Source organism: Melopsittacus undulatus, chromosome 1 (assembly GCF_012275295.1).
Source record: "Melopsittacus undulatus isolate bMelUnd1 chromosome 1, bMelUnd1.mat.Z, whole genome shotgun sequence".
Classification (NCBI taxonomy): domain Eukaryota; kingdom Metazoa; phylum Chordata; class Aves; order Psittaciformes; family Psittaculidae; genus Melopsittacus; species Melopsittacus undulatus.
In genome coordinates, this window is record NC_047527.1 from 119,006,588 (window position 1) to 119,020,361 (window position 13,774).

Below are 13,774 nucleotides of genomic sequence, written 5' to 3' on the forward strand. Positions count from 1 at the left end.
CTAGACCTCTCAGTTTTTGCCACACAGCCATAGGGCTGGAACATTACCGTGGGCTTATATAGCCCATTCATTGTCCCCAAGACAAGATCAGCAATAACTATGCCCTTCATGAGAAAGGCTAGTTTAATCTGTTTAATTTGTTCTTAGAGAACTCTAGTAATAGAGGTGTTACAGATTTCCTTGTTAATCTATTATCCATTTTTATGTACACACATATGAGATGTATATTTTAACATACGATAAAACACTTTTGCAGCAATTCAAGTCCATTGTTTCACTTCTGTCGTGGTTTAAGTCCAGCCAGTAACTCAGAACCATGTAGTCACTCAGTGACTCCCCCCTTTCTCCCCACCCCGGCTCCTGGAGGGATGGGGAGGAGAATCAGAAGAATGTAACTTCCACAGGTTGAGATAAGAACAGCCCAGTAACTAAGGTATAACACAAACCACTACTGCTGCCACCAATAATAACAATGATAAGGAAAATAACAAGGGAAGAGAATACAAGCGCTCACCACCCATCCACTGATACCCAGCCTGACTGAGCAGTGATCTCGCCCTTCTGGGTAACTCCCCCCAGTTTATACACTGGCCGTGACGTGCTGTGGTATGGAATACCTCTTTGGCTAGTGTGGGTCAGGTGTCCTGTCTCTGTTCCCTCCCAGCTTCTCCTCCTCCATGGTAGAGCATGAGACTCAGAAAGTCCTTGGTCAGACTAAACATTACTGAGCAGCAACTAGAAACATCAGTGTTATCAGCACTATTCCCAGGCTGAAAGTCAGTAACACAGCACTGCACCAGATACTAAGAAGGAGAAAAATTAGTACTGCTGCTGACCTAGGACAACTTCCTATTTACTCCTGCATAAATTTCTCCCTTCCTCAATTAGTTGTGTTGAAGACTGTCATCATTTTTTCTCTTGTTGTCTGGTTAGACATTCCTTGTTCATTTTTTCTTGCCTCATACATCAGATTTTCTAGAGCTTGATCATCCTCGACACTCAGCTTGTGATCTGTGCCTGACATTAGGTTGAACATGTTTTTCTCAGGGATGCACCTATTTGAAGTGCAAGGCATGGTGGTGAAGCTATTCCAGTCAGGGCTTTTGTCTCAGAAGATCTGAGATATGTCTAACATCAGGGTAGATGGAATTCCTTCCCTGGACACTTGGGGGTTTCAAGAACAAAATGTGAGTATGCTGTTATCAAAGACTCAGAGGTAAACAGATGAGGATTTATCAGTGGCACTAGCTGGTGTTACACAAGTGGTACAGTCACTGGAAGGGTGGTGGGCAGTGGTGTGAGGGTTCTCACTTTGCTGTACAAATGCATCATCCAGAGCACTGCTGTTTCCAGTCCTGTAGGAAGAAGGTAGGATGAAACTCAGCATAAGATTCCCCTTTTTATTTTTTTCTAATATCCTAAAGGCAGATATGGACAGAATAACAGTATCTTCCCTCAGCATCTTATTTTCCCATGTAAGAGGCATGCAGGTAATCTAATGTGTCTGATCTTCAGTAAAGCACCACAAAAGTAATTGTTTAAAGCAGTGCTGGTTAGAGCAGAACTTTAGGTAACACATGAAATGAACCAAATAGGACATGGCAAAGTTAACCATGAAGGAAGAAGTATGACATGTGAGAGATCTTTAGGATCATCTGCAGTGCAGCACAGATCTTGTTTAATATTTTCTTTATGACCCTCATATTAAAAACAATAATTGCTGATGATATGAAATCAAATAGAATTGTCAAGCCAGGGAGGGTCATGATGACCTTGAAGACTATAGTTTAAGAACTGTCATGAAACTAATCACATAAATGACAAAATCATGCACTTACAAGCTAAAACAATATTTTTTGTTAGAAGTTAAGTTTTTAAAAATATGAGAAGAGTAATGGAATTAGAAATAATTGGGGAAAAGAAAAGGGTGGGTATGGCAGATGATCACAGCTTCCACAGAAGCTTCTACAGGAGGGGATGTGGGGGGAAAAAGGGATGAATGGCTTAAAATGTATGCAGGAGAATCAGGGAATCATCCGTGTCTATCCAGGCACTGGCAAAGCACCATCTGCACCACTATGGTGGGTGCCCGTGACTTCTTCTGTGCAGAAGCAATGACCAAATATACAACTGATACATAGAAAGGCTGCTGGGGAGTAAAAGCTTGAAACCTGAAGCACTTGATTTGCAAGGTCTCACAACATGCAGGCTGAGATGGAATGTGATAGCTCTCTATGGGTGCAAGCTGGAAGGAAGAAATCAGGAAAAAAAGAGCTGTTTAAGTTAACAGACATTATTAGCCCATGAGCACTACTGAACTGAGGATAGATTTAGGCTGGGCACTAGTGGTGTTTCCTACCATCAGGAAAATTATGCTCCTGAATTGCCTTCCTGAGTATGGGTACAAGGTGCATTCACATAAAAAATTTAGGGAGCACCTGTGTCTTTCAACTTAGATTTATATGACAACAGAAAGTAAGGAAAATCTGGGCAATAACCCAAGTCTGGAGGTATTTTATGCAGTTCCTGCATTGCATACATTCTCTTTGACCTTCGCAGTTTCCTCAGATGACTCTCTGTAAAATGACTGTTGAAATTATCCCAGTTTATAGGATAAGGGCTGGAGAATAAGCACATCTATGGTCACTAGAGAGAGGGTTTTTTCTAACACAAGAGGGTAAATATCACATATAGTTGAGTTTCATGTACACAAGTATCTCAGTAGTAGTCAGAAAGCTTTGATTTGTCAATAAACTCCCATTATTTTAATTCTCTGTTGAAATATAATGAAAATGCAGTGAAGGGTAAAATCTTAGCTCCAGAAAAATCCAGACTGTCATAAAGTCCAGATTACCTGTGTAAAATGACTGAAGTTTAAACTACTCTGTCTTTGCCCAGGCTAATCATAACTCTATTACCCTTCAGTTCTACAAGAAGCCCTTTACCAAAATGTTCTCAGAAAAGGGGTATCCCTCCAACTTTTCACAGAGAAGGTCAAAGCAGAGTGCAAACCTCTAGAAATTCAGTGTTAAGTCCTTGGAAGTTAGCTGTCCTTTCCTGTTGTTTTCACATGTTTATGAGCAGCTGCTGAAGTCTGAGCCCTGGTGGACTGGGAGTATTGGAAAGCTGCAGAGCATCAAAGAAAACAGGTTTAGGCAGCTCTGTAGTGAACCCTGGAGTTGGAGAGTGAGGGCTGATTGCTTTGTTCTGGCATGGTCTCCCCAAATAAACAGATTTTTTCTTTACATCTTCTGGTCCTAAATTTGCTCCCGGAGACTCCCTCAGGGTGCTGACTGGTGACAGACAAGCACGTCTGCCTAAGCATGCTGCCCCAGGGCACGGCCACAGCCCAGAGTCCTTTGACAAATTTGGCTCTGCTGTTCACGGCTTTCCTTTCCTATAAAGATTGACTGTGAGCCTTAATAACTTGCCTGAGACAGGAGGATTCTCAGTCTTTCTTCTCTAGGTTAATGCCAGTATGCCTGTTAATATGGGATAAGCTCAACTACAAATCAGCTGTTTTTCCAAGCTAAAGCAAACCAAAAGATTTTGAAGGCATTGCATGCAGGTTTGTAGGAGAAAATCCCTTCTGTATTTAAATCTCAAAATTTAAATCCATCATTCCCTTATCCATCGTCTCATTTTGTGATCTGAGAGAAACAAAAGGCACTGGAGAAGTTGTTTCCTTATCTCTCATTTCAACTTCCTTTTCTTCAACTCACAAGAAAACAGCAAGAAACATAGCTCAAGAAGTATTTTGCATTTGTTTTTCAATTTTGCTTCAAACACATGATAAGCTTTCCTGAAAGGACAAGACATCATCTCCGAGATGAACAGGTCAGGATGAGGGAAAGAAAGCCATAAAATGCAACTGAAAGGAACTAGCTGACAAGGGCATGTGACTAACAAGTTTGGTAAAGATTTGTCTTTATGGTAGTTGCAAAAATCAGGTGAAGTTCTGTGGTTTTTAATCTGCCTTAGCAATGCAGTCACCACCAGCTCCGTATGATACTGGTGGGAATCTTAACAAGCTATACAACCTTATTATGAGATTTTAAGTTTCCTTGTGCTCTTTCAGCAGGCAAATATTTCAGATGGGCCATTGGAGCCAAAAATGCAGAGTAAACCAGAAACGTTCATATGTAAAAGGTTAAAATGGCACTCTACTACTAGAGCACATATTAAATAGTTTTAAGGATTAATCTCCTAAAATGCTTACATATGGGTTATTAGCAGTGGTGACTGGGATTGTGCTTCTACAGGAACTTCCTCACAGATCATTGCTTACTTACTACTTAGTGATTTCATCCATGACAAACATCCACACAAAATCATTGCTAAAGCCACTGGTGTTGATACAAATGACAGTGGAATGGTAAATAGAAATTAAGCAGGGCAGACAAGTTTTCTGATTAATGAAAAAATACACAGAGCTCTGTGTGTGAAACAGAGGCTGCTGTTGAAGGAGAAATGGCAAGATAAGACTTCCTGTAAAGCTGTAAGTTGCCATGTTGAGAAAGGCTGTGTCATCCAACACGAGATATCTTCTGCATCTTCCAGTCTGTGGTTTTTGCAATGCAGTGGTACTGCTTCAGAGTACCACTATTTCAAGTTAGACTACAGTCAGTAAAGCAGTTTTTTTACAAAATGAAAACTTGGATTTGAACCCATCAAACTGACTGGAAGTTAATCTTTTGCTTCCAGTGGAAATGTCCGAGCACCAGTGTGCTGTGGAAGATACCCTCTCCTCAAGCTTTAGCCTGTAGGCCTATTTTTTTGGCTCCAAAGTCAGAAAGATGCTGAGTCAGAAAGGAAAAATACCTCCTTTTAAAAAAGTGTCACTCACTAAGAGGAAAGCGTTGATTTTGGTTTTGAACCCAGTATCAGTAAGGGTTATTTTTGCAAAAATCTGCATTCAGTTCTGTTATCCACATACTTGCTGGTTTGAAAGCAAACACAGAGAAACAACACAGCAATTTGAAAGCTGGAGAAAACACTTGCAGAATGTCTTTGTGTCCAGCTACCAGCAAGAAAACTAATGTATACTGACTATAAGGTATAAATGTAACTTTACAAACAGAGGGTGCTGCATAGTAGGAAATTGCTTAAGAGCTAGTAGCTCCTTTTAGCTATACCCTCTGAGAGATTGTATAAGTAGGTGTAGTGTTCTAAACTACAAGATACAATATAGTTTGTTCAGAACTCTAGCACTAGTATTGCTGCAGAATTACCATGCCTGTTCTGGTCCTATATCCCTTTTCTGACCACCACTGTCCATTTCTTGTGGGCCATTTATGCGCGTTTGAATTTGGCAGTTCATGTTTTCCCATTCATAGTTTTCATGAAGGACTTTTACTTGCTTGAAGTGGCTGATAGTGCCCCATAACTTACACTCAAGCATTTTTAATGGTAGTATGAGCTGATGTATATATAATACTTTCAGAGGTTTTCTTGATGTGGCCCACAGAAGCGCAGAGAACATTATTTAGATTGCAAAGTGTGGCCACTTGGCCTTAGACCAGCACTCTGCTAGTCCTAAGTAACTCTCATGTTCTCCTAACACCAGCATGCTCTTGTTCTTAACCACATTTTCTGCCAAAATGCTTTCAGGAAGTATGAGTGTTTGTATCTTGTGACCCCCTCCAGTTTAGCACAAACTGAATCACGCTGTATAGTTCAGCTGAGTAATAAAATATAACCTGATTGGCAGGAGGTATTAGAGGGAGGTGCATCATTATAGGTCCTCTTTTAACCCAGTTTAACAAGTTGCTCCTGAGAAGTTATTTATTCTAGCTGTCAACATCTTGTTGCTGAGATGACAGCGATCAAATCTCTGTTAGATCCTAATTCTTCTTACTCCACCTTCAAGTATCTGAGAGCTTCATATAAGCAATATCACTTTTTGTCAGCAAAATGATTTGTTTGAGACTGATCATTTGCTGAAAGATACAACAATGCATTTTTTTAATATCTGCAACAATTATTACCATGCGATAGGGATGAAATAAATAGCAGGCAATAGTGAATCATGGAGCATTAAAATTCTGAATTGTTGCTATGTTGAGCACGCTAATCTACATACAAAACAAGAATGTATTTCAAAATTATGAAACCTTAGCAATGCATTCCCAGGTACATAGATGTCACAGCAGCAAATTATTAGTCAGAGACTGATGTTCTCAGAGTGTCCTGGGGATACCTCACTAGCTAGCAGAGTGCTAGACCCATCCCTGTTATGAAGTTATAAGAGTTCTTTTGTTATGCCTCTTGATGATGGGAACTGGGGAGGAAAAAGATATATTTTACCTGTCAGGCAGACTTCACCTAAACTTGAAGAGTAGTGTGACTTGGTGTCGTGGTTTAAACCAAGTCCCCCAACTCCCGGAGAGTTAGGAAGGAGAATCCAAAGAATGTAGCCCCCACGGATTGAGATAAGAACGGTTTAATTGCTAAGGCATAACACAAAACCCCTACTGCCATTTACTACTACAAATAATAATGATACAGCAAACAGCAAGTGAAAAGAATACAACACCCCACCAGCCACTGACCCATAACTCACTCCACCCTGCCCGGCTGAGCACCGCGTGCTCCTTCCTCCATTTTTCTCCAGAGCCCTACCCCTCCAGCCCTCTCTCTCCCAGTATGCATTCTGGGCATCACGTGCTATGGTATGGAATACCTCATTGCCTAGCCTGGGTCAGGTGTCCTGTCTCTCCTTCCTCCCAGCCTCCTCTCCTCCACCTGGCTGGAAAAAACCTTGAACAAAAACACCCTCAAAACATGCTCAAACCATGACACTTGGGAAACCCTTGCCCCTAAGTGATGTATTCTATCCTGATTTAATCTTCTCCAGCCCACCCAGTCTTCAACACCCATGGAAATCTATCATGCCATATCATTTGTATCATATGACACAGTAAAAATACTTGGAAATTCATTGCGTGTATTTACAGGTGATAGGTAACACCCAACATGGCTTCACTGAGGAAAAATCCAGTCTGTTGTTCAATTATGGGGCTATAGAATATGGATCTGCATGACAAGCTCTGAACTAGGCCTGAGGGGCCATCTGTACCTTCAGGGTAACTGCTCCCAGTTCTATATCCTGGGCATGACGTGCTGTGGTATGGAATACCTCTTTGGCTAGTTTGGGTCAGGTGTCCTGTCTCTGCTCCCTCCCAGCTTTCCCTCCTCCCTGGCAGAGCATAAAACTCAGAAACTCCTTGGTCAGACTAAATATTACTTAGCAACAACTAAAAACGTGGGTGTTATCAGCGCTGTTCCCAGGCTGAAAGTCAAAAACACAGCACTGCACCAGCCACCAAGAAGGAGAAAAATGACTGCTACTGCTGAACCCAGGACATTCATGCAGAGGGAACCAAAACCCCATTCTTTCTTTCGTTCTTTCACCTCTGGGATCACCACACTCAAATGACTGCATGGGGTATAAAAGCCTTTATTGATACAGTCTGGACAAAGGCATTAATGTAGAGGGACAGCCCACAGCAGTGCCCAGTGTGTGGCCGCCATGGGCAGGGACATCCCCCTGGGCCTCCTGGGCACAGGCACTGCCTCAGGGCCAGCACCCCAAAGGCCTTTCTCTAAGGCATGCTGGGCCAAGGGGCAGCAGCAGCAGCAGGGCTGCAGTGGGCAGGGCTGTGGGGGCACCGTCATCCCCGTGTCATAGTGCCAGCACCCAGCAACGCAGCATCACAGTGCTCTGGGGCACTATAAAGCCCAGTGTTCTCCACCAGTGCTTTGGAGCTCCAGTGCCAAGCACTGAAAGGATTGTGGCTCCCAGGCTAGATCAGGCCAGCAGCATTTTTCTGTTGTTGGGAGCCCCTGAGATGGCTCCAGGTGGAGGCAGAACAGGCAGTGCCAGTGTCCTCTTGTCCCCTCAGAGGCATAACCAGCCCGTGGACCAGGAGCAGGTCTTGCTCACGTGCTCAGGGAGTAGCCGATCGCCAGCGCTGGGGTCAGGAAGGAATTTTCCCCCAGGCCAGATTGGCACCGGTCACTGGGGGTTTTTTGCCTTCCTCTGAGCACTGAGCATGACCACTTGTCAGGGCTCCTCTGGTCCTGGTGCTCTGTGTTATCGCCTGGTGCTCATGCACCATGAAGGTGGCCCCTCATGTCCTGCAGCTGGGGGAGGAAGGCTTTTTTGCCCCCAGGTGGACTAGCAAGTGTCCCCGGGGTTTTTTGCATCCTCCGCAGCCGAGCACAGCCCCTTTGTGGGGCTCCTTTGGGTTATTGTAGCCCAAAGGCAGCTGTTCGTGTTCCACGCAGGTGGCCCTCGTGCCCCGCATCCGGGGGGAGGAAGCCTTCTGCATTCCCAGGGTGGCCCCAGCGTGGCCTCGGGACTTGCTGCTTCTCTCTGTAGCATTGAGCACCCCCCTTGTCAGGTCTTCCCTGGCCTGTTCTGGCTGGGTTCTTTCTTGCACTGCTCTTGCACCACCACGGGACTGATCCTGCCCCGGCTTTGTTCCTTTGTCAGGCTGCAAGGGAGGCTTATTTCAAGCTAGATTTAAGGATGCGTCAGCCTGCTGCTGGCTATGCATGGGCATCGGGTTAATGCTTGTGAGCATCAGCTCTGAGAGATTTAGAACATGAAAATATCTTCACAACTAGCCTAAAATTATCTAAACTGAAAGGAAGTAAGATAAATAACTTTATTTAGAAATGAATAAAACACTCATTCCACGTCTAACCTGAGTTGTGTCTGATTTGTGACTTTGAAAGTGGTTTTGTTGCTGAAAACCCCTTGGCATTTCAGCTAAATAATGGTCACATCATTATAAAACTCATCCTGAGTGCAGGGAATGGGATGGAATGGAACAGAATGGGATGTAATAAAGCAGAACGGAATTTGATGGAAAGGAACACAATGGAATGGAATGGGATGGGATGGGATGGGATGGAATGGAATGGAACAGAATGGAATGGAATGGGATGGAATGCAATGCAATGCAATACAGTGGAACAAGATGGAATGGAATTGAACAGAAGTGAATGAAACACAACAGAACTGCTATATGTTATGTATATAGCTCTGCATGACAAGCTCTGACCTAGGTCTCAGGGGCCATCTGTAACGCAGGTTCCAAGGGAGGCCGGTCCCAGGCATTGAGGCCTATGAACACTCTCTGGACCATGACAGAAGTAGACCTGCACTCCTTATATACTCATCTTTAGGCATGAACGGGGTGCCGCTGGAGAGAGAGTATTGAGCCACATGGACTCCTGATGGAGTGTGGTTGTACTCAGGCTCTTGTGTTTCGTTCTGTTTCTCCGAAAGAAACAACTCAGGCATTTTTAAAAAATAGTATTTGGGGGAGGGCTGGGGTTGGGAGTGGGGGGAAATCACAAGGAAATGAGCAGGTATTGCCCTTGTACAAAAGATCTGCAACCACTGAGTTCAGGAACACATCCTGCTTCAGGCTGAGGCCTTGATCTTTGAGCCTCACTGCTGTCAGGGATGTGCTCTTTTGCTGTCCTGTGAAACCCAAATAAACCGGATGAACACAGAAGAGTTTCACAAACCAGTTCACACGTGTTTTTCACAACTCTGTTCCAATGCTCAAATTACCCTGAGACAATCGACATCTCTCACCCCCATCAGAAGGCACAGGCCTCCTTTCCACAAAGCGACAGAGCCAGTGCGTGTGATGGGACATGACTAGCCATTCAAACCCTTCTGCTAGTGCAGGGCTGGGAAGAAACGTCATCCAGTATTTCCTCAGCATGTACTGTTAGGGAAAGCAGGAAGTAGGGAGAAAAAATCTGGAAGTTGAAAGAGACCTACAGTGATCATCAAGTCCAACTGCTCAACCACGTCGGGGCTGGCCAAATGTTAAAGTGTGTCATTAAGGGTGTTGTCCAAATGGTCCTGAAACACTGATGGGCACAGGACATTGGTTACTTCTCTAGGAAGCCTGTTCCAGTTTTTGAACACCCCCTACGTAAAGAAATGTTTCCAAAAGTCTACTCTAAACCTTCCCAGGCTCAGCTCTGAACCATTCCTACACGTCCTATCCATGGATCCCAGCGAGATCAGCACCTCCCTTTCCATTTCCCCTCCTTGGGAAGAGCTATAGAAAGCAGTGAGGTCACCCCCCAGCCTCTTTTTCTTTTGTTTGGTTCTGTTTCTCCAAAAGAAACAACACAGGCATTTTTAAAAACTAGTATTTGGGGCAGGGTTGGGACTTTCATTACTGCAGGATAAGCAGCTCTTCCTCCTTTTGTTTTTTTGGGGTTTTTTTTTTGGTTTTTTTGGTTGTTGTTGTTTTTTGTTTTGTTTTGTTTTTTTGTAGGGTTTTTTTTTTTTTGTTACTAGCTCCCGACTTCCAGGATTAACGCCCTCATCCTTTTCTGTAGTTGGGATCAGGTACGCTCATAGCTCATGCGCAGTCTGGGCCTGGAGCAAGCTCTCCAGCTACCGCTCAGCTTCCCTGACACCTTTCAGCTACGGACAGTGCTCCCCAGCTCAGCCCCTGCTGCAGGAGCACCGACTGCAGCCCTGCCCATTGCGCACCCTCCCCTCACGACACCGCTGCAGGCACTTTCTGCACACCGAGCTCCGCGCTGCAGCCTCCCCTCTCACCGGCTCTGGTCGGTGCCGACGCTGCCACCGCCGGGGCAGCCGCAGCAGAGCTCCCATGGCCCTGAGGCGAGGGCTCCTCCTCCCGCTCAGCCCCTCCTCTCGCCGCGCCGCACCGCCCTCCTACCACCGCCCCCTGTGAGTCCCCGCTCGCCTCAGCGGAGCTGCCGGCTCCTGGGCAAAGGCTGAAGCTGGGCTCCAGTCTCCTCTCACTGGTCGGAGCTGAAGCCCCTGGACACGGGGTTCTCCCTCGCACCGGTGCTGAATGCTCCTCTGTGCAGCTGCTCACCTCAGCAAATTATATTTGGAACATGTGAATCACTTTTTAATTGTAGGAAGCTTAATATTTTACGCTTAAGATGCATTTGAAACAAAATATACCACCTACTGAGTTCAAAATTACTCGTGACATGTTACCTCTCTCTTGGGCTATTCGTGAATGCTTGCACATCTCATTCTTGCATGGGAGACTGAAAGCAAGTTCAGATGTGGGTACTTAAAGGTACTTAAAGGTAATAGTCCTAATTCTCTTCTGAGATCACTGAGGCATATTCTAGTGACAAAAACTCTAAACTGAAAACCAGAACATTTATGTAAGAATGGAGCCAGCTGGTGTAATTGAAGGTATTCACCAATTGACAATATTGCCCCTGCTGGGGAGACCCGACCTAATCAGCTGTGCACCTAACTGGTGGGGCAGGAGTGTTGATCTGCTGGAGGATAGGAAACTTCTGCAGAGGGATCTGGACAGGCTGGATCGAGGAGCTGGGGATCTCTGTACTTGGCATTGGTGATGCTGCACCTCCAACACTGTGTTCAGTTCTGGGCCCTTCACTATAAGAAAGACATCGAGGTGCTGATGGGGTCCAGAGAAGGGCAACAAAGCTGGTGAAAGTCCTGGAGTGCAAGTGTGATGAGGAACGGCTGAGGGACCTGGGGTTGTTTAGTCTGGAGAAGAGAAGGCTCAGGGGAGACCTTATCTCTCTCTACAACTACCTGAAAGGAAATTGTAATGAGATAGGGGTCAGTCTTCCAAGTAACAAGTGATAGGACAAGAGGAAACGGCTTCAAGCTGTGCCAGGGGAGGTTTAGATGAGAGATCAAGATGTATAGATACGGTGTTTAGGGACATGGTTTAGTGGTGAACTTGACAGTGCTAGGTTAATGGTTGGATTCAATGACCTGAAAGGTCATTTCCAACCTAAATGATTTTATAATTTTACAATTCTAGTCTTATGCTGATTCATTGCCTTTATTTTGGGATCTTATATTTTAGAGACTAGCATTTTTGTACGTAAATGAAAAATGTGTTACTTTCTGGTTGGCCTTCTGCAGTGATCTTAGTGCCTGTATTTCACATACACAGGAAAAAATATATATCACTGCTCATTACTCCTCTTATCTCCTCATTACAGCAAAGTCTCATGTTTTTACGTTATATTTTCCTCTCTCATTAATGAATCAATTTGGCCTCATATTTTGAAATAGTTATTTATGACAGCGAACACCCTTGAAATACTTGCTAAAACATTAATTTCTATATTTCCTTTGCTGGCTTCCTTTGCAATTTAATTGCAGCTTTTATGTAGTAAAAAATAATACTTCTACATTGGTTTCTATACAGAATAAGAAGGAAGCCTGCCCTTTTTGCCATAGGCATATTTTTGAGAAAAATATTCATTTCACTCATTATTCAAACTATAGTTGTAAGCTAAGTGGAGCTTTCCATGGTGCATTTCTGTGTAAAAGGTGGAAAGAGATAAATAGATTGAAAGCTGTTTGTAAAATGTTGTAGAATTAAAGAAAAATTTCCCCTAAAGCAATTTGACTAATAAAGTTTATTTGTTACAGATTTGCCTTACATTTGAATTCTGTAGTATCCAGTAATGCTCCAATCTATATATACTACTTTGCAGAAGACTGCCCTGAAAACAAGCTGTGAAGCAGGCACAATGGGAACTGCCTTGTTGCTCCTTCTAGGGTGAGCCACTGAGCTCAGGAAAATGCACGTCCCAGGGAGGAAACTGGAAAGACACACTCTTGGGAAAAGAAATTCTGGGCCATGGCCCTTGCTCTAAGGATACCTTGTGCATTTAGTGTGGACAAGTCATGGAACAATCCTTTCATTGCTGGGCAAAGTGGTAAGAGCTGTGGAATATAAGTGAGTTCCTGGTATGAAAGTACAGTTTATTCTGTTGTCATAACGGTGGTGTAGCTGGGTATCATGGCTGTGCCTCTGTGTGTGCTTCAGACATTATTTACCTGGGTAATTAACAGTCCCACAGCCAGCCATTTGCCTCAGTGAGATAACAGACTGGTTTGAGACAGTGCACTGATTTGGAATGAGTGCTAGAAGTAGTTCCTCCACAGCAAAGTGTTTGACTGATTGAGCCAGGAACTTTCCAGATGGGAATTTCAGACAGTGCTGGAGATTCTCCACAGGCAATAATTTGTATGCTCAAACATGTTGATTAGCAAGAGTGTCCTAGAGATGCCCAGGATGTTTCTGCTGTAGAACTGATACATGTGATAAAACCCTTGGAAATAGTAGAAATTGTTCCTGCAGCTACAGAAATGGTCATGTATTTCAGAGTTGTTTTCTACGTAGTTAAGATAACCATGTGCTGGAGTGGTCACATAGGACCATAAGCCAACCAGGTTAGAACTGAACAGAGCGGCAGCTCTGGTAATCTCAACCTACCTGAAGACACTGATGCAAAAATTCCTGCCCTACCCAAAGACACTGATGCAAAAACTCCTCCAGCAGAGACTCCTTTTGCCATCTGACAGCAACTGGAAATCGTGAGATTTGATTCTCTGTGCAAGTGTTGTTGAATGCTAACATGCCAATAACTTTTTTTTCTTTTCTTTTTTAATGAATTTTCTGTCCATGCCATCTCCAGGCTCTGACTGCACCACCCGAGTCTTGGAAGGCAGACACAGGGACTGTGAAAACCTAGACCTTGCGCCCACTGTACGAGAGGATCTGGTTTGAGACCATTTTAAGAAACTGAACACTCACAAGTCCATGGGCCCTGATGAAATCCATCCGCGGGTCCTGAAGGAGCTGGCGAATGAAGTTGCAAAGCCACTGGCCATCATATTTGAAAAATCATGGCAGACAGGTGAAGTTCCTGATGACTGGAAAAAGGGAAATATAACCCCCATTTTCAA